This window comes from Erinaceus europaeus, chromosome 10 (assembly GCF_950295315.1).
Source record: "Erinaceus europaeus chromosome 10, mEriEur2.1, whole genome shotgun sequence".
Lineage (NCBI taxonomy): Eukaryota > Metazoa > Chordata > Mammalia > Eulipotyphla > Erinaceidae > Erinaceus > Erinaceus europaeus.
In genome coordinates, this window is record NC_080171.1 from 92481268 (window position 1) to 92500263 (window position 18996).

The following is an 18996-nucleotide window of genomic DNA, read 5'->3' on the forward strand; positions in this document are numbered from 1 at the left end:
AAGGAAGACATCTGGAGGGGAAGAAACACAGCTGAAGGACCTAGCATTTGTCTTAGATAAGTATTTTCATCAGAAGTTTTTATGGACTGTATTCTCTGTAGATCTAGAGGCTTTAAATCTGGCCCCAGACTGTTGCGTATGCTTCTGAGTTAAGAAACCTTCCTATACTTCTCAAAGGTTGTAGACAAACAAAAGCCCAAAACTAAATCAGGAAGAACAGAGAGTATGTGGTTTTCAAAGTATAAAATATTTACTTTTTGTCCCTTTACAGTGAAAATTTGCTAGCCCCTGGTCAAGAGTAACCAAAGATTTATTTTTCCTTATTGAAAAAGTGGCTCAGTCTTACATTTTGTTATTTATTGAGATCAAGAAGTTGGGGAGGCAGCCTGACTTGGTGGGGGTTCCCTAGACATTTTTCCTGTGTGGCCTTGAGAATTTTGTTTGCCCTCTCTGAGCATGTGCTCTTCCTTCTCAAAACGAGCACAGGGATCTCTGCCTGGCAGAGTTATTGTGAGCATGAAAGAGAAAGGGTATATAAAGAGTCAAACACTTGGTAGGTGCTCAGAGAATAATAGCCTGTCATTGGGCTGAACTGTTCTGACATTATGGATAGAATGAATAATAACAGGGAGTCAGGCGGTAGCACAGTGGGTAAAGCTCATGTGGTGCCAAGCGCAAGACCAGCATAAAGATCTTGGTTTGAGCCCCTGGCTCCTCACCTGCAGGGGAATCGCTTCACAAGCAGTGAAGCAGGACTTCAGGTGTCTTTCTCTCCCCCTCTCTGTCTTCCCCTCCTCTCTCCATTTCTCTCTGTCCTATCTAACAACGATGACATCAGTAACAATAACAACAACAACAAGAGCAATAAAAGGGAAAATAAATAAATTTTAAAAAATAAAAAGAAAGAAAATAAAGGAAAGGGTCACTGGGTGCAGTGGATTCCTAGTGCTGGCACTGATCCCAATGTTAATTCTGGTGGCAATAAAAGAAATGCCTCTTCTCAGGTTGGGGATGGTCAGTGGAGTTTTGTATGTGTGAGTCCCTGGGTGTGTTCTCCTGTACTGTATACAAAATAACAAATGCACTGTATACAAAATAGCTTTTTGTCTCCCTCTCTTGCTCACAACAGAAAGCCTTGGAGCCAGGTAGTGGTACACCCATAGTAGTTGAGCACAAGTGTTACCATGTGCAAGGACCTGGGATCACACCCCTGCAGCGGGGGGAGCTTCATGAGTAGTGAAAGAGTTCTGTAGGTTTTTATCTTTCTGTCTCCTTCTCTGTCTTCCCCCCCCCCCTCAATTTCTTTCTGTCTCTATCAAAAAGAAAGGAGGGAGAAGAGTAAGGGAGAGAGAGAAAGAGGAGGAAAGAGGGAGGGGGGGAGAGAGAAAGTGCATTATCTTCCTGTGCCCCAAGATACAGTTCCACAAATAGGCAACAGAGCAAGAGCCCTGGACTGGCATCTGAGAGCTGGAATGAAACCCCTCTCTTTAGGGCTCCTGCTGGAGCATGTGGACAATGTACTAGAGTCAGCAGTTTTCAGATTTTGTTTTTTAGCCACTGCAGCCTTCAGATGCAAAATGGAAAACAGACCAACTTGGAGTTGGCTGGGGCTAAGCCTAAATGTGGCCAAGTTAGAAATCCTGGGGTTCCAGAAATCCTAGGACAAAGTGCAATACTCCTTTTGCCCATAGATGCAGCACCTGCACTCTTTAGCTGGCTCTGTGTGAACGTGTAAGTGCACCTGAGCTGTGTTCACATGTGTTGTGCACGCTTGAGGGTCACTAGTTTCTTCCTTTGGAGCATCTTGAATTGCGGTTACCCTGGTCTTGGGCTGGTCTCTGGGATACCCAGGAGCTAAACAACTAGTCTGACAAGAAGGCTGACATGGGAGCAGATGATATCGTAGTGCTCAGAGCAGCTCAGCCTCACCCAGGAGAGCGTGAGAGAAGACTTCCTGGAGGAAAAACTAGGACTTGGTCATGAGTGGGGGGAGAAAAGAAAGAATGAAGAGTGGAGAGTTCTGGAATAGGCTGCATGATAATTACATGAGGACTCTAGGAAACAGAATACGGTTGCTTGGAGAGTTGAGGCTCAAGAATCAATGGGGCAGACCAAGAAGAGAATTGAGAAGTCTCTTAAGTGCCAGGAGAGATAGCATGGTGGTTATGCAAAAGATTTTCATGCCTGAGGTTCCCAAGTTCAATCACTGGCACCAGCATAAGCCAGAACTGAGCAGTGCTCTGGTAAATAAATAAATAAATAAACGAGTAAATTTGAACTGGGGAGACAACATCATGGTTATGCAAAAGACTTTCATGCCCAAGCCTCCTAGATCTCAGGTTCAGTTCCCTGCACCGCCAGGACTGAGGAATGTTCTTGTATCTCTCTCTATCTCTATCTCTCTCTTTCTCTCTCTCTGTGTGTGTGTGTGTGTGTGTGTTTGTGTGTGTATCTTGCTCATGAAAAAAAATTATTAAATATTTTTAAAGCCCCTTAAAGATCTTGGTCTTTATCTGGGAGGATGTCAGGGAGACATGGTAGGATCTTAGCAAAGGAATGACTCGTTCTTGGCTTTCTCTGAGAGTCCTGCACTGGGGAGGAGAGAGGAAGTGAGAGCCCAGTGAGGGAACATTGAACCTACTCAGGTAAGAAGGGGAGGTATCTGGACTGAGAAGTTGCAATGGCTAGGGGAGAGGGTGATGGAGGTAAGGGCCATAGAGCAGGAGATGTTGTAGTGGGTGGTACCAGGTGCCTGACCTGGACCATTGTGTGCATAGTGAGTGGTGGTGCTAGGAGCAGGGTGGGCTTCTAGGAGGAGCAGGTTACACATAGGGTACAGAGGCAATAGGGTACAGAGTGGGAGGCCATTAGTTATTTGCAAGAAAACAAGCAAAAAAGAAGTCAGGCAGTAGTGCAATGGATTAAGTGCACATGGCGCGAAGCCCAAGGACTGCATAAGGATCCCTGTTCGAGCCCCTGGCTCCCCACCTGCAGGGGTGGGGGTCGCTTCACAGGCGTGAAGCAGGTCTGCAGGTGTGTATCTTTCTCTCCTCCTCTCTGTCTTCCCCTCCTCTCTCCATTTCTCTTTGTCCTATCCAACAACAACGACATCAATAACAACAACAGTAATGACCACAACAATGATAAACAACAAATGCAACAAAAGGGGGGGGGGGCGAATCAACTAGAAAGTATGGCTGGAGGTTGTATGTTATGCATGTACAAACTATTGTATATACTGTAAAGCATTAATCCCCAATAAAGAAATTTAAAAAAGAAAAGAAAAGAAAACAAGCAAAACAAGAACCCTCTCTGCTTTGATCTCGGCCTGAGAAGCAGGAAGTTTCTGTGGCATTCTCTGAGCAAGGCCTACTTGAGGTGTCATTTAACACCAGTCCCTAGTAAGGAGCCCAGCCACTCTCCAGATCCTCACTGTGCACCTTTGCCACTCACAATACAGTGCTTGGTAGGGATGTCTGGGTGATTTATTGACAGAGGAGATTAGTTTTCCTTTGTGCCTTATTCTCAAGAATCTGTAAGGCTCTCGCTGCATTTGGTGTGTCCTGTTGACTTGGAGTAGCTGATTTGGGTAGAGAAACCTTCAAGTGTAGTCAGAAGCCAGCTTGATGAAGGTGACTGGACTTTGGGCAGTAAAGAAGGGTGAATATAGGCTTGCCCCGGGAAGGTTCGGTGGGGAGAGCTGAACCCCCCATTGCAGAGCCCACACAGGTTGGTCCTTTGCACCGCTACCATGGGTTCCTTCTGGTTCTGATACTCTCCTATCATGAGCTTCAGGGGCTCAGTATCTGGTGAAGCTCACAGTTCTGCTAGAGAATGACTTGTGACTCAGCAGTGAGAATATGGTCTTGACGTAAAAAAGAGCAATGCTGGGTGGTGCACTTGGTTGAATGCACTTGGCAAGGACCCAGCTTCAAACCCTCCCCCTCTTCCATTCTGGTCCCCACCCACAGGGGGGAAAGCTTCACTAGCAGTAAGCATTGCTGCCAGTGTCTCTCTTCCTCTGTATGTATCTTCATCCTTCTCAATATCTCTGTCTCAGTCAGCCAACAAAACTTAAAAAGTGGGAGTCAGGCAGTAGCGCAGTGGTTAAGCGCAGGTGGTGCAAAGCGCAAGGACTGGCATAAAGATTCCAGTTTGAGCCCCCAGCTCCCCCCCTGCAGGGGAGTCACTTCACAAGCTGTGAAGCAGGCCTGGAGGTGTCTATCTTTCCCCCTCTGTCTTCCTTTCCTCTCCATTTCTTTCCTTTCCATTTCTCTCTGTCCTATCCAACAACAATGACATAAGTTACACAACAACAGTAATAACTACAACAATAAAAAAGGGCAACAAAAGGAAATAAATAAATAAATATTTAAAAAACTTAAAAAGTTGCAAATATTTTTTTTTTTAAAAAAGAGCAATTAGATGGAGGTGGGGATGTGGCACCTAATTGGCAGAGTATCAGAACCAAATTGAGTTTAAGGTGAAAAAAAAACAAACCTTTTAAAAATATTTATTTATTTATTCCTTTTGTTGCCCTTGTTGTTTTATTGTTGTAGTTATTGTTGTTGTTGTTATTGATGTCATCATTGTTAGATAGGACAGAGAGAAATAGAATGAGGAGGGGAAGACAGAGGGGGGAGAGAAAGATAGACACCTGCAGACCTGCTTCACTGCCTGTCAAGCGACTCCCCTACAGGTGGAGAACCCGGGGCTTGAACCGGGATCCTTAGGCCCGTCCTTGTGCTTTGCGCTACATGCGCTTAACCTGCTGTGCTGCCGGCCGACTCCCAAAAAAACACCATTTATAGGAAAAAAATCAGAGTGAACAGAGTGAACACATGGACTGTAGAAAACCCTGTATAATGATGCTATGAGGTGGATTCTCACGCAATTCCTCTTTTGTACAGAAGAAGACTCAGAAGGGTGAAATAACTTGATCAAGTTAAATCATTAGTTCAGCAAGGGGCACTTTTATCTAACCCCAGAACCCTTAATCTCAACTGTGAAGTTGACCATAAGCTGAGTTCAGCCATGTGAAATTAATTGTAAATGAGAATTGTAATTAATTGTAAATGAGAATTTAGGCTGGGTGAATTGTAAATGAGAATTTAGGCTGGGTGCACCTGTCAGAGTGTATGTGTTACCATGCACAGAGACCTGGGTTCAAGTCCCCAGACACCACTTCCAGGAGGAAGCATCATGACGGGTGAAGCTGTGCTGTGGGTGTCTCTCATTTCTCCTTGTTTTTATCATCCCCTCTGTCTCTACCAAAGAAAGACAGGGACAGAGAGGGAGCAGGAGGGAGGGAGAGAGAGAGGCAAAAGGGGAAAAAAAATAACTATCAGGAGCAGTGGAGTCACTGTGTAGACACTGAGCCACGGCAATAACCATAATGGCAATAATAATCATCATTTTTAAAAAGAAAAAATAGAGATATTGTATCTAGAATGATGCAGGAGAAAGTTCTGCTTGCTGCACTTTGGGTAGAATGCATTTGAATGTCTAATTCTGAGTCTTGTGTGCCATCCATAGGGACAGGTCTCATTTACAGCTAGCTGGAGAGGGGGCAATGCCTTTTCTATCAGGAGGAGTTGGAGGAAAGGAAGTGTGCAACTCACTGACAACCTTCTAGTCTCCAAGGAGCCACTGAGAAATGGGAGGACAGGGACTTGTTCTCGAGACCCTCATGAGCAGAGCTAGAAACAGCAGTTCTTTTTTTTTAAATATTTATTTATTTATTTTCCCTTTTGTTGCCCTTGTTTTATTTTGTAGTAGTTATTATTGTTGTTATTGATGTCATCATTGTTGGATAAGACAGAGAGAAATGGAGAGAGGAGGGGAAGACAGAGAGGGGGAGAGAAAGACAGACACCTGCAGACCTGCTTCACCACCTGTGAAGCGACTCCCCTGCAGGTGGGGAGCCTGGGGCTTGAACCGGAATCCTTATGCTGGTCCTTGTGCTTTGCACCACCTGCGTTTAACCCACAACGCCACTGCCCAATCCCCCCAGAACCAGCAGTTCTAAGGCCTGGAGTAAGGAGGGGGAAAGGGGAGATTTGAACACATCTGAAGGACAATTATTAAATATTATTAAATAATTATTTAATACTAATTATTTTAATCAGCTATACTCTCCAACTGAAGGTCTTGCAGCCGGGGCAGGAAGTGAGTGTCCTGTTGCTGGACATCTGGAGGTGGGGGAAGAATGGAAGTGTCATATGGGGATCTGGCCAAATTACCTGGAGCCCCTTGGTGCTGAGATTCTTTCTGTTTTATCTGCAGGTGCTTCTGACAGTCCCCCTTGTACTGCACACCTCTGCCTTCGCCTCTGCCCACCTCCAAGCAGCCCACTCAGCCTCACAGCCAGCAAGGTAGGTAGCTACCTCCAGGGCCTTGCCCAGACAGCTCTGGCTGCCCAGGGGAGTCTGCAGGAGGTGTGTGAAGCAGCTGCTGGTTGTCACTGTGGATTCAAAGGGTGTCCCTGAAGTTTTTCTAGGGAAGCTGGGAGTCCATTTCTGCTCATTACCTCACTTACTCTCCACCCTCCCTGCAGAGGGAGGCCAGGCAAAAGTAATCCAGGGAGGCGAGGCAAGGGCTGGGCTGGGTGCCAGTGCCCCTGAGGCCCCATCCTGTCTGCATGGCTAGCCCTGTGGATTGCTTGCTTGCTGGGAAAGTAGCTTTCCCTCCTGCTCTGGGCTCCCTGGGAGGGTGGATTCCCTGCCAGGAGAAGGAGCAGGAATTCTCCCCAGAGGCTTTGGAGAGGTGACAAAAGCCTGGGTGTGGCTGCCAAGTCTCAGGGCTTGTTGACCAAGGTGGTGTGCCTGAGCAGGGTGAGTCAGAGGCAGGTGGGTGAGTCAGAGGCAGGTGGGGATGCCTGGTAGGGTGGGGCCCATCAAGTATCAGATTCCCCAGTGACCTGTAGGAAGGAGGAGGTGGGAGAAGCAGGGTATGGAGTCCTGAGCTGGAAGCAGGACACCCAGTTGTCTTCTCAGCTCGGGCCTCGGCTGCTGACTCCTGTCACCTAGCTTGGTTGTCATGAACACTGCACAGAGCCAAGAGTGTGAGGGGCTTGGTGAGCTGTAAGCAGGAAAGACCCTTCTGAGGAAAATCACTGGGCTTCCAGTGCAGGAACAAGAATGAATTTGCAACTAGCAGCAACAGGGAGCCTGGAAAGCACCCTGCCAGCTGGTGGCAACACCCTTGGTGGCCAAAAGGAGAAGGAGCTAAATATTGCAGAACTTATTCACCCTCTGTTGCTTGGTTAGCTCATGGGGGAATGGGGGAGGGAGGGTAGGGAGGGTATTCCCTGATCATCATCAGAGCTGTTCCTCTTTCCCAGAGCTTTGATGAAAGCACCTTTTGGTAGCCTTTAGAATCTTCTTTGTCCTCAAACCCAGGGAGACCAACCAGGTCCAGAAAGGGGATTTATCCCACTGTAGACAAAGGGATATTCCTGATAGGAGCCCTATGGGACAGCTTAATTCCCATGCTAACTAGCTTTTGAAACTGAACCAAGTGGACTCCAAGTCATCTGTCACTAGAAAGATGCCATGCATCATCAGAATGACATGGAGACCTGTCTTCTGTGTCCCCTACTTCATCACACCCTTTGGGGCCGGGATGGGGAGCTGGCCCAAGCCCAGCTGAGTACCTGCTAAGAGCCTATGTAGCTTGTTCATGCCTGCTCCTCATATTCCTCTGCACTGTGTCCCCCTCACCCCATGTCTCTCAGCTCCTTGGGTTCAACCAGGGACACCCCAGTGTCAAAATCCAGAGCTGTTTCTTCTGATGTCCATGTCCCAGCATCTTCTTTATCAGGATTGCCTCTTCCTCCTCCTCTTTTTTTTTTCCATTTCCTTCCTTCCCTCCCTCCCTTCTTTTTTCTTTTTTTATGATTTAGTTTCTTTTTAAAATTTCTTTTGTGAGAAATGAAGGGGGAGATAGAGAGGGAGAGAGACAGAGAGATACCTGCAGCCCTGCTTCACCACCTGTGAAGCTTCCCTTCCTAGAGGTGGGGACCAGGGGCTTGAACCTGGGTCCTTACGCTCTGTAATGTGAGCGATTAACCAGGTGCGCCACTGCCTGGCCCCCTTCTTTTCTTTTTCTTTCTTTCTTTTTTTTTCTCTCTCTCTCTCTCTCTCTTTCTTTCAGCCCAGGGTATCACCCTGCCATATGTAATGATCCATTTCCTTTTGTCTTTCTTGTTTTAATACTGTGCTAGGACTCAGAGCCTCATACACACAAGGTTCATGTTCTATCAATAAGTCACCTCCCTGATTCCCTAGCCACATACTTATCTATGAATTGCACATATACAACTATTCATTCATTCATTCATTCCCTTGACAGACATTTAAATCCTGGACTGAGTGTTGAAAAATCGACAGGGCTGGCTGGTGGTGCATCTGGTAGAGAGCACATACTATAATGTACAAAGACCCTAGTTCAAGTCCCCAGTCACCACCTGCAGGGAGGAAGCTTCATAAGTGGTGAAGCAGTACTGCAGGGCTCTTACTCTCTCTTTCTTCCCCCCTCTCCCCCTCCTTCTTTCTCCTTCTCCATCTATCTCCCCTTCTCAATTTCTCTATATCCAAAATAAATAAAATATCTTTACAAGTTAGTAATCTTGCATGGGTCTTATAATGAGTTGTTATACACATAGAAATTTCTTCTTTATTTTAAAGAAATTATTTATTTCTTGGATAGAGACAGAGAAATTGAGAAGGGCCTGCTCCACCACTCATGAAATATCCCCCCTATAGGTAGGGACCAGGGTCTTGAACCCAGTCCGTGCACACTGTAGTGTGTGTGCTTAACCAAGTACGACACTGTCTGGCCCCAGTTTCTTCTTTCTTTAGCCATGAAGGAAAGGATTGAGGTTTGAGAGTCTGTGGGTGGGGTTGGTGTAATGAGATCTTACCTGCATGTGTGTGTGTAGTGTGTGTTTGTTAGGATGGAAGGAGAGTTGGTAGCTCTCTTAGAGAGAGCCCAGATCTGAAGCAGAGATGGAAGGTTGCTGGGGGAACATGGAGCAGAGGAACAGTGTCCAGGCGGAAGGAACAGCATAGATGAAGCCTGCACATGGAGTCATCTAGGAACTGAGAAAAGGGAGGGTGGACAGCCAGGAAAGGGAGTAGGCAGAGGATGAGTCTAGATTCATAGTCATGAGGGCCCTTGGTGAGAGTTTTGAGTCTTATCTCATGGGGATACCAGTGGAAGTTTGTTTTGTCCAACTGGGGCCTTGCACATGTGTGATTTCACCGTTCCCAGAACAGTGTTTGTTTTTTTTTTTTTTTAATTCAGGAAAAGAGACAAAGAGACACAGAGAGACTCCATAGTGCCAGAGCTGCCCCTGGTGCTGCGGCATTCCACTGTGATGTTAGCGCTCAAACCGGGTCTCATGGCATAGCAAATCACACACCCTACTCAGTGAGCTATCCCTCTGGCCCTACCAGTGAAAGTTTCAAAACAGAGATAGAGGGCTGGGAGTGGCGCACCAGGTCGGGTATGCATGTTACCATGCTTGAGGACTAGGGTTCAAGCTCCCAGTCCCCACCTGCAATGGGGAAGCTTCACAGGCAATCGAGCAATGATGCAGGTATCTCTCTTTCCCTCTTTCTCCCTCTCTGTCTTCTTTCTAGTTTTCATCTTCTGTCAAAAAGAGAAAAAAAAAGACTGCCAGGAAATAGTGTTCTATAGGCACCGAGCTTCATTGATAACCCTGGTGCAGAAACAAAAACAAACAAACAAGCAAGCAAACAAACAAAAATGGCAGGGAGAGATTTGCTCAGATTGCATTATGAGAACCCTTGAGAGATAGGCTGGAGTTCTAGCTCATAAACCCTAAGGTGCAGTTTTGGCTTCTTCCACAGCATGGCGTCCTGGTGCTGTGCCTCAGTATGAGGCTTCATGATGTTGGGCAGGCCTGGGAAACAGTGCCGGTCCCAGAATTCTCTTAGCTCTTTGCATTTTTTTCATTCTCCTGGTCCATCCTGGCTAAGTTTTAGTTCTGGAGAGGAGGGGAGGTGATTCAGACACCACCCCACTTTCAGAGATCTATTCTGATCCAGGAGGTAGCTTTTCAGTGGCTGCTACCCCAAGTGTGTGGTAATAAGTGCAGGGGCTCAGAAGCCAGACAGCTTTTCCTTCTGTGAACCAAGCATTGAGCTGAGAAGACTACATCAGGCATTCTAGACAAGAGTCTCGTCGTGTGCAAAGGCCTGTTCGCAGGGAGCCACTGTACTTGGAACTGGTGAGCAGAGCAGCCAAACTGTGTGAGAGCAGAGCAGAGGTGTGGCAGGAGGTAACTGGACGAGCCAGATTGGGTGGAGGGCCTTGAATGCTGGGTCTTTATCCTCTGGGTGCTAGGGAGCCCCAGAAGGATCTTGCGCTGAGGAGTGAATCAGGATTTCAGAACAAACAGGTGGTAGAAGACAGAGGGAGAGTGGGTCTGAGGACAATACTAAAAACTGGCTGGAGAGAGTGCATATCAATAGGTGAAGCCTCTCTCCCTCCACCCCCATCTGCACACAGTAAAAGAACCCTGTGTCCCTTTCTTTCCTTTTTTAAAAAATATTTATTTATTCACTAATGACACACACAGAGAAAACAAACAGAAGTAAAACATAATTCTGGTACATATGATGCCCAGGTTTGCAAGCCCCATGTTTGTAAGTCCAGTACTGTAGCCATTGTGCCACCCCTGGGCTGCAGTCCTATGCCCCTCTATGCCCTACCCTTACTGGGATAGTTCCCCCATTGGTGGCAGCTGAGATTCCTAGCAGTTTTACTGAAGCACTGTGATTTCCCATACATTGGGCTTCAAAGGCAATAGCGCTGAGTCCTGCTATGTGCTCCCTGTATCCTCCTAGTCTCGGTTTCCTGACGTGTGCTAACAGGGTGGTGATAACAGGGTTGTTCAGGGTTGGCTGATAGGAAATGAAGTCCGAAGCATCGTGCTTTGTAGTCTTTATTTCTCTGTTGGAAAAAAAAATATATAACTGGGGGCCAGGTGGTGGCAAATCTAGTTAAGCAGGGCTGTAGGTGTCTCTCTCCATCTCCCTCTCCGTCCCCTCTCAATTTTTCCTCTGTCTCTATTCAACAATTAATAAATAAAATATTAAAAAATAACTTAAAAGAAAAATATAACTGCCCAGCAGTCTATATTGTAATATGTCCAGGGAGTCCTTTTCTGTGGCCACAAATTTGTCATCTGAACTGGAAGCAAAGTGTCCCCCCACAGCCTTGGAGGAGAGCTCTTGTGGGACACTGATGCTGTTGGAATCATTTACATTTCCCTTACTGGGCTTGAACCAGATCTTTATTTTTGTTACATTTATTTATTTTATCTTTTGTTTCCCTTGTTTTTTTATTGTTGTTGTTATTGATGTCGCTGTTGTTGGCTAGGACAGAGAGAAATGGAGAGAGGAGGGGAAGACAGAGAGGGGGAGAGAAAAATAGACACCTGCAGGCCTGCTTCACTGCTTGTGAAGCAACTCCGCTGCAGGTGGGGAGCCGGGGGCTCAAACCCGAATCCTTACACAGGTCCTTGCGCTTTGTGCCACGTGCACTCACTGTGCTACCACCTGACTCCTGAACTAGATCTTTTTGTTTGGGGCGGGGGGTGAGGGCGGTCATTTCCAGTGCTTCACTATTCTGGTGGATTTTTTTTTTTTTTTTTTTTTTTTACCATTATGCTGTCTCATTATGCTCCACTTTTTCACTTTTTAAAAAATTTTTTTATTTAAGAAAGGATTAATTAACAAAACCATAGGGTAGGAGGGGTACAACTCCACACAATTCCCACCGCCCAATCTCCATATCCCACCCCCTCCCCAGTAGCTTTCCCATTCTCTATCCCTCTGGGAGCATGGACCCAGGGTCATTGAGGGTTGCAGAAGATAGAAGGTCTGGCTTCTGTAATTGCTTCCCCGCTGAGCATGGGCGTTGACTGGTCGGTCCATACTCCCAGATTTTTTTTTTAAGATAGAGGCAGAAAGGTGGGGGTGGGGTGGAGAGGGGGAGGTAGCCACAGTACCCAAGTACCTAAGTGTCCATCAATGTGGTGGGCTGGGCACAAACCATAGCAAAGCAGATGCACTATCCACGTGAGCTATTTTGTAGCCCCTGAACCATGTCTTATTTGCCTTTTAGCCCCCACACTCAGCCTCCAGCTGACCTATTCTAATTCTCATAAATACAAAATAAGCAAACAAAAATTTAAGTCAAAGAGTTATAGACTTGTTCGTCAACCCCAGCAGTATCTTAATCTCTTGGATGGAGAATCCGAGAGAGACACAACTCTTCTAATGTCACCCTGCCCAGTAGCGACCAAACTTAACACCTGTTCATCTCTCCTTCATTCAAATATTTGTTGCAATTTTAACTTTGAAAATGTGGATAACTTAGGGAGTTGGGCGGTAGCGCAGCTGTTTAAGTGTACGTGGCGCAAAGTACAAGGACCGGCATAAGGATTCCAGTTCGAGTCCCTGGCTCCCCACCTGCAGGGGAGTCGCTTCACAAGCAGTAAAGCAGGTCTGCAGGTGTCTATCTTTCTCTCCCCCTCTCTGTCTTCCCCTCCTCTCTCCATTTCTCTCTGTCCTATCCAACAACAACGACAACAATAAAAAACAAGGGCAACAAAAGGGAATAAATAAATATTTAAACATTTTTTTTAGAAATATGGATAACTTAAAAATCCCCAAGTTGAATTGAAGAAGGATGACAATGGCATTGGGGGGGGGGTTACCCAGAAAATTTCAGGGAATATCTTGGCTAGAAGGACCTAGAGGGTATTCTGTCTAATCTTCCTGTCTTTCATTTGGGGAAACTGAGAGGCAGTAGCTTTTTCAGGGTCTCTAAGTAGTGGGAATCAGAGAGAGTCTCTTAAGACTCCGTTTTCAGTAACTAGCAGGAGGTGGGTGAGCCCAGCCCAGGGTTTTATGTGTAGGAAAGTGAATCAAAACATGCACAATGGTTTCCTGGGGGAAGTTTTGGTTTTTAATTGTCTTGAAAAGCACTATTTCCAGAACTCTGTGTGCCCATGTGATGTCTGTGGAGTGGGGCCTGGCACAGACTAAGCCACAGGGTCCTATGATGAAGCTGATGTGCCCAGGAGAGGCTCACCTCTCCTCTGCCCAGCCCAGTCATGATCAAGGAAGAAGCCCTGGGGTAGGGGCTTGAGGGGTTGGGGGGTGATTCTGACCTGTGTGGGTGAGTAGTAGCAAGGAATCTGCGGTGTTCCCCAGAGGGGCTCCAGGGAGGTCTCAGGGGATGTCCCATCCTGACTTCCCAGGTAGCCACCAGCTAGGCCCCTGCAGAGATGAAACGGGTTCCAATCCAAGTGATTGAAAATCTTCCTCTGCCTCAGATCCAGCCCCTTCCCCAGACAGATTCAGGCTCAAGAACCAGCTACATCTCTCCAGATTGCATTTCCCTGTGGGCCATGCCTCTGATCCTTTGCTTTTGCTGATCCCTCAGTCTGACTTGCTGGTTTTCATTTTTCACTCAAAGTTCTTCTCAAGTGCTCCTCCACCGAAGCTCACTAGGCCCTGACTTCTCCCAGTGTGGTGCTTCCGCAGCTAACAGCCACTTGTGTGTGCTAACTTGAGACCCCATGGATTCCCCACTGACCCCGATGTTGGGCGGCAGGGCTGGCACAGAGGATACAGAGAGGGAAAGGAGACAAGCATTTATGAATTAGGGATCAGCATGGTCATTTGCCTTCTGTGTTTGAGAAATGTGATCTGTATGGTATTCTATGCAGTGAATATTTTTGGTTTTATTTAATTGTAATTTTATTACAGATTTGTTTATTAATGAGGAGAGGGGGAGGGAGAGGGAGAGAAACAGAATGCAGAATGTCACAGTGGCACTAGTATGTGTGAGCTTAAACTCAGAACCTTGCACTTGACAGTACAAGATTTTATCCACTGCACCACCTCCTGGGTCACAGTGTGTTTTGTTTTGTTTTGTTTTGTTTTGTTTTACTTAACAGTGTAAGGCTTCAGAGTCAGATAACCCTGGATTCAAACCCCTGCTTTGCACTTCCTACTATATGACCTTGATCTTAACCTCTTTAAACCTCAATTTCCCTTCCTATGAAATGGGCAGGATATGAGCTATAGATTTGGATTTTGGAGAAGTATGGTCAAGAAGACAAGGCTTATAAAGTGCTTATCAGGGCACACCTGGTAGAATGCACACATTATAGCACAAAGACTTGGGTTCAATCACCTAGTCCCTACCTGCAGGGGGAAGCTTTACAAGTGGAGAAATAGTGCTACAGCATTCTCTCTCTGTGTGTCTGTCTGTCTGTCTCTGTCTCTCTCTTTTCTTCTTCCCTCTATCTCTATCCTAAGTAAATACTTAAACCAAACAAAAAACCAAAATGCTTATTGTATTATCTGGTTCATAATGAGCTTATTTTCATTGTTATTCCCAGAGTTTTGGTCCTCTAAGGCAACTTGTTCAGGTAGATAGATAGGTAGAGAAAGAGACAGAGATACAGAGAGACACAGACAGAGAGGGAAAGATCCCAGAGCATTAGTGGAGCCGACTGGAACCTGGGTCATGTGCATTGTCCATGTGACCTATCTCAGCAGCCCTTACTGTGAGCTTCTTTGTGTTGGAAGGTAGGTGTTTCAGGAGGAGACACCAAGATTTGGAGCAGGTACACACCTTCTCCGGAGTCCCACTCAGCCAGTGGCTGAGAGAAGAAACCAAGTCATAGGGTCCTGGCCTCCAACTCCACCCACTGTTCTCTCCTCCCACTCTTAACCCCCTGGGCCTATTTTGTTGCCCAGATCTGGGAAGGCTTTGTTTGGGGATTGTTTTTCCTAAGAAGTTTCTTCTGTGGAGCCACTGGATGACTCAGAGGACTGAGTCACCAGGAAGCTGAGCCCTGGGAGAGGAGTGGGGAGGGACAGAAGAGGAGGGAAAGGAGAGAAAGGGAAAATAATTTTTTTTAAATTTTCCTTTTTGTTGCCATTTTTTATTATTGTTGTTATTGATGTTGTCATTGGATAGGACAGAGAGAAATGGAGAGAGGAGGGGAAGACAGAGAGGGGGAGAGAAAGAAAGACATTTGCAGACCTGCTTCACCTCTTGTGAAGCGACTCCCCTGCAGATGGGGAGCCGGGGGCTCAAACCTGGATCCTTAAGCTGGCGCTGGGGGCTCAAACCTGGATCCTTAAGCTGGTCCTTGTGTTTTGCACCACCTGCGCTTAACCCGCTGTGCTACCACCAGACTCCCAAGGGAAAATAATCTTATCTCCTACCTCCATGCCAACCCTGGTTCTTCTACTGCTGGGTTGGCTAGATCTGACAAGCCCTTTTTCCTGCCTGGCCTTGATTTACCCAAGGGATGGTGAAGGGATGGTGTTAGGCTTTGATGAGGGGTTCCCTGTGCAAAGCTGAGCCTCACAACCTCAGGCTCTTGAGGTTCCATTCTCAATCTGGAGACTCAGAACCTAGGTGTGGGGTCTGAACATCATGTTTTCTAGAGCTCCCTGGTGATTCTGCAGCACTCCTGGTTTGCAGAAGTGTTTGTGGACCACTTGCTCCAAGTGCTTCTTGGCTGGGCCTCAGGGTGGCTGCCTCTGCTTTGTCCTCCACAAAGGCCTGGAGAGCTCACTGCTTTTGCTGATAATTTTGCACAAGCTAGCCCTTTGCTGCTGATTTGGCTTAGTTGAAGTGGGTGGACTTTCTTTTCTTTTCTTTTCTTTTTTTGCCTCCAGGATTATTGATGGGGCTCGATACCAGCACTATGAATCCACTGCTCTTTATGGCCAATTTTTTCTTTTTCTTTTTTTTTTTTTATAGGACAGAGAGAAAATGAGAGGGGGAAAGGAAGATACAGAGGGAAAGAGACAGAGAGATAGATACCTGCCAACCTGCTTCACTGCTTGTAAAGTGAACCCATGCAGGTGGGGAACTGGGGGATTGAACCAGGATACTCACACTGGTCCTTATACTTCATACTATGTGCACTTAGTCCAGTGTGCCACTGCCTAGCCTCCGACTTTTCTTCCCCCTTAAATAGTCTCATACATACATCAGATTGGCATTACTGAGGTCCTGAGGCTCCAGGTTCAATCCCTAGCACCACCACTTTCCAGAACTGAATTTTCTCCCCCCCCCACAAACAAATATGTAAAATACATGCTTTTTAAAGAGAGAAAGAGACAGAGAAAGGAAGAAGGGAAGAGAGGGAGGGAGGGAGGAAGGAAGGAAAAAAGGAAGAAAGATGGGGCTGGCAAAATATCTCATTTGGGTAGTGTGTTGCTTTGTCGTGTATGCAGCCCAGGTTTGAGCCTGGCCTCCAAACACTAGAGGAAGCTTTGGTGCTGTAGTTTCTTTTTTCTTTTCTTTTTTTCTCTCACCCCTCACTACCCCATCTCACTCTCTCTGAAAAAGTCAATCCAAAATAGTGAAGTCTCAGAGGTGACAAAAAGGAAAAAAAAAGTTGCTACTAAGTACATCATATTGATGTATGTGGCATGGTCCATGGAGCGTGATCTAAGGTCTATGTGACATGGGACATGCATCGGTGCATACATATAGGACAAGGTCTGAGGAAGGCCATGGTGAGGGGCATAGAGAGCATGGTGTGTGTGACAGTGACTTGTTACAGAGTGCATACTACCAGGACAAACAACCAGAGCCCAGGGTTTGATATGTAACAGCAGGGCCTGCTTCTGCACCAGAAGGATTCTTTCAAGTCAGCGCTGGGGCCCCAGCTGGCGGCAGCAGGAGCCAGTTTTCTCCTCTCACAAAGGCTTGTCTGTTTTGTCCTCCTCCTTCTTGTTTCTTTAGTTGCCAAAGGGTGGGAGTATCCCAGAGGATTGGGCCTCAGTGTAGCCGCCACCAGCCCTCCAGCTCAGATGGGGGGTCAAGGCTTTGGGTCAAATCCATGGCTCAGGAAGATCCTGCTGGCCCCTAGGTCCCCCCTTTCAGAGGCTGCTCTGAACACAAGCTTGGCTAGGGTTGAGCAGGGTAATTTTCCTTTAAACCATCCTCTTTCATACTCCCTGGCTATGGCTGCTGGCTATGAAGGTGTCTAGAGAGGAGAGAGGGCTGTGCAGGGCTGCTGGGCTAGGGAGTGAGAGAGGACCTCTACCAGCTGTTAGTTGAGGGGAGGTAGAAATGGGGAGAGGAGAGACAACAGCTCACAGACCAGCATCTCTTGAGCCCTTCTGGCACCCAGATTAACTCCTTCATCTGCACAAGTGCTCAATAGCCTGATGAGGATACCAAGGCTCAGAGAAGTGAAGAACTTGCCCAAGGTCCTTGAACTCTAGACCTCAGCTCATTGGAGGCAGGATGTTGAGAATATATATATATATATATATATATATATATATATATATATAAATATTAAAAATATATATAATACATATATTTAAGATTTATTTTTTTATAATAAATAACTAGTAAGTCTGTGAGAAAGGAGGAAAAAGAGTACCAGAGCATCACTCTGGCATGTGTGATGCTGGGGATACAACTTTGGATCTAATGCTTAAGAGACCAGTGTTTTATGCACTGCGCCATCTTATGTTGAAGGCATGTTAACGCAAAGTTAGGTGATACAGAGGATGTTGTTGGGGGTGGTCAGTGGGAGGGAGATAAGGCTGCAAGAATCCATGAGCGTCAGGTCTCGAAGGATCTTGAATACAAACCTGGGAGGTCTGACTTCTGTCTGCACTGGGGGCTGTGGAAGGGTCTCAAATAGGGAATGATGCAATAGCACTAGATTACAGAGATCCTGAAATGAGCGGTGGGGGTAGGAAGGAGTGTAAGAAGGAGAATGTGGGGTCGGCTGGTGGCTCACCTGATTAAGTACACTTATCACCATGTGCAAGCACCCACTCCTCACTTGCAGGGAGCCACCTCATGAGCAGTAAAGCAGCAGGTCTGCAGGTGTCCTCTCTCTCTCTCTCCTTAACTCCATTCCCTTCTCAATTTCTCTCAGTCCTGTCCTACCAAGTATAACAAAAAAAAAAAAGAAAAAAGAAAAAGAAAAATGGCCACTGGGAGCAGTGGATTTGTAGTGCTGGCACTGAGCCCCAGTGATAACCCTGGTGACAAAAAAAAAAAAAAAAAGGAGTGTGTGTGTGTGTGTGTGTGTGTGTGTTCTCTCAACTGTACCTCAACCTTTGCATACTCTCATGGGAAGACTGATGATTCCTTCTGAAAATGCTTGAGAAGATTCTAGAAGCTCCTTGAGAGACAGGTACCTACCTGGAGGAGAATGTTCTGGCAGGTGACTGAGAGGGTGGAGGTAAGGCCGGAAGCACACCAGGGTGAGGTAACAGCACCCCTGTGTCCAACCACATGAAAGGCCCAGTGTTTTGAGTACTGACTCTAATTGAGTTATTTCCCATGGTTATGATCACTCTCTGAGCTGAGAAAGGAGAAACAGCATTCCAGGACCGTAACATTATTTATGTCTGAGAGGAGAACATACTCAAAAGAAAACCTACTGAGTAGCCTAGAAGGTGATACAGTAGATAAAACACTGGACTTTCAAGCATGGAGTCCTAAAGTTCAATATCTGACATCACATGCACCAGAGTGATGCTTTAGTTTTCTCTTTGTCTAATCAACACATCTTTTTTAACTTTTTTGAAATGAAAACAATTAATAACAATAAAAACATTGTTGAGCTCCTGGTAGTTCTATTGTACTAAAAAGAGTAAGATAAATTGCAAGGAATCTCTGACTAGTGTTTGGATAGTGTTTCCATTGTTAATATATATATTTTTAACTTGTCTAATGCTCTCATGTGGTTCCAGGGATTTGAACCTGGGTCTTTGGGTATAGAAAAGTATATGATCTACCAGGTGAGCTACCAGGTGAGACTTCTCATAGTTGGTTTTTACTAGTAGCAAGTTCTGGCAAACTTGGAGATGACCTGGCCCTTCTGTATCTGAGGACATTGGCTCAAAGAGATTCAGTCAAGACCATCCAGGTAGCAAGGAGCAGGACAAGAGT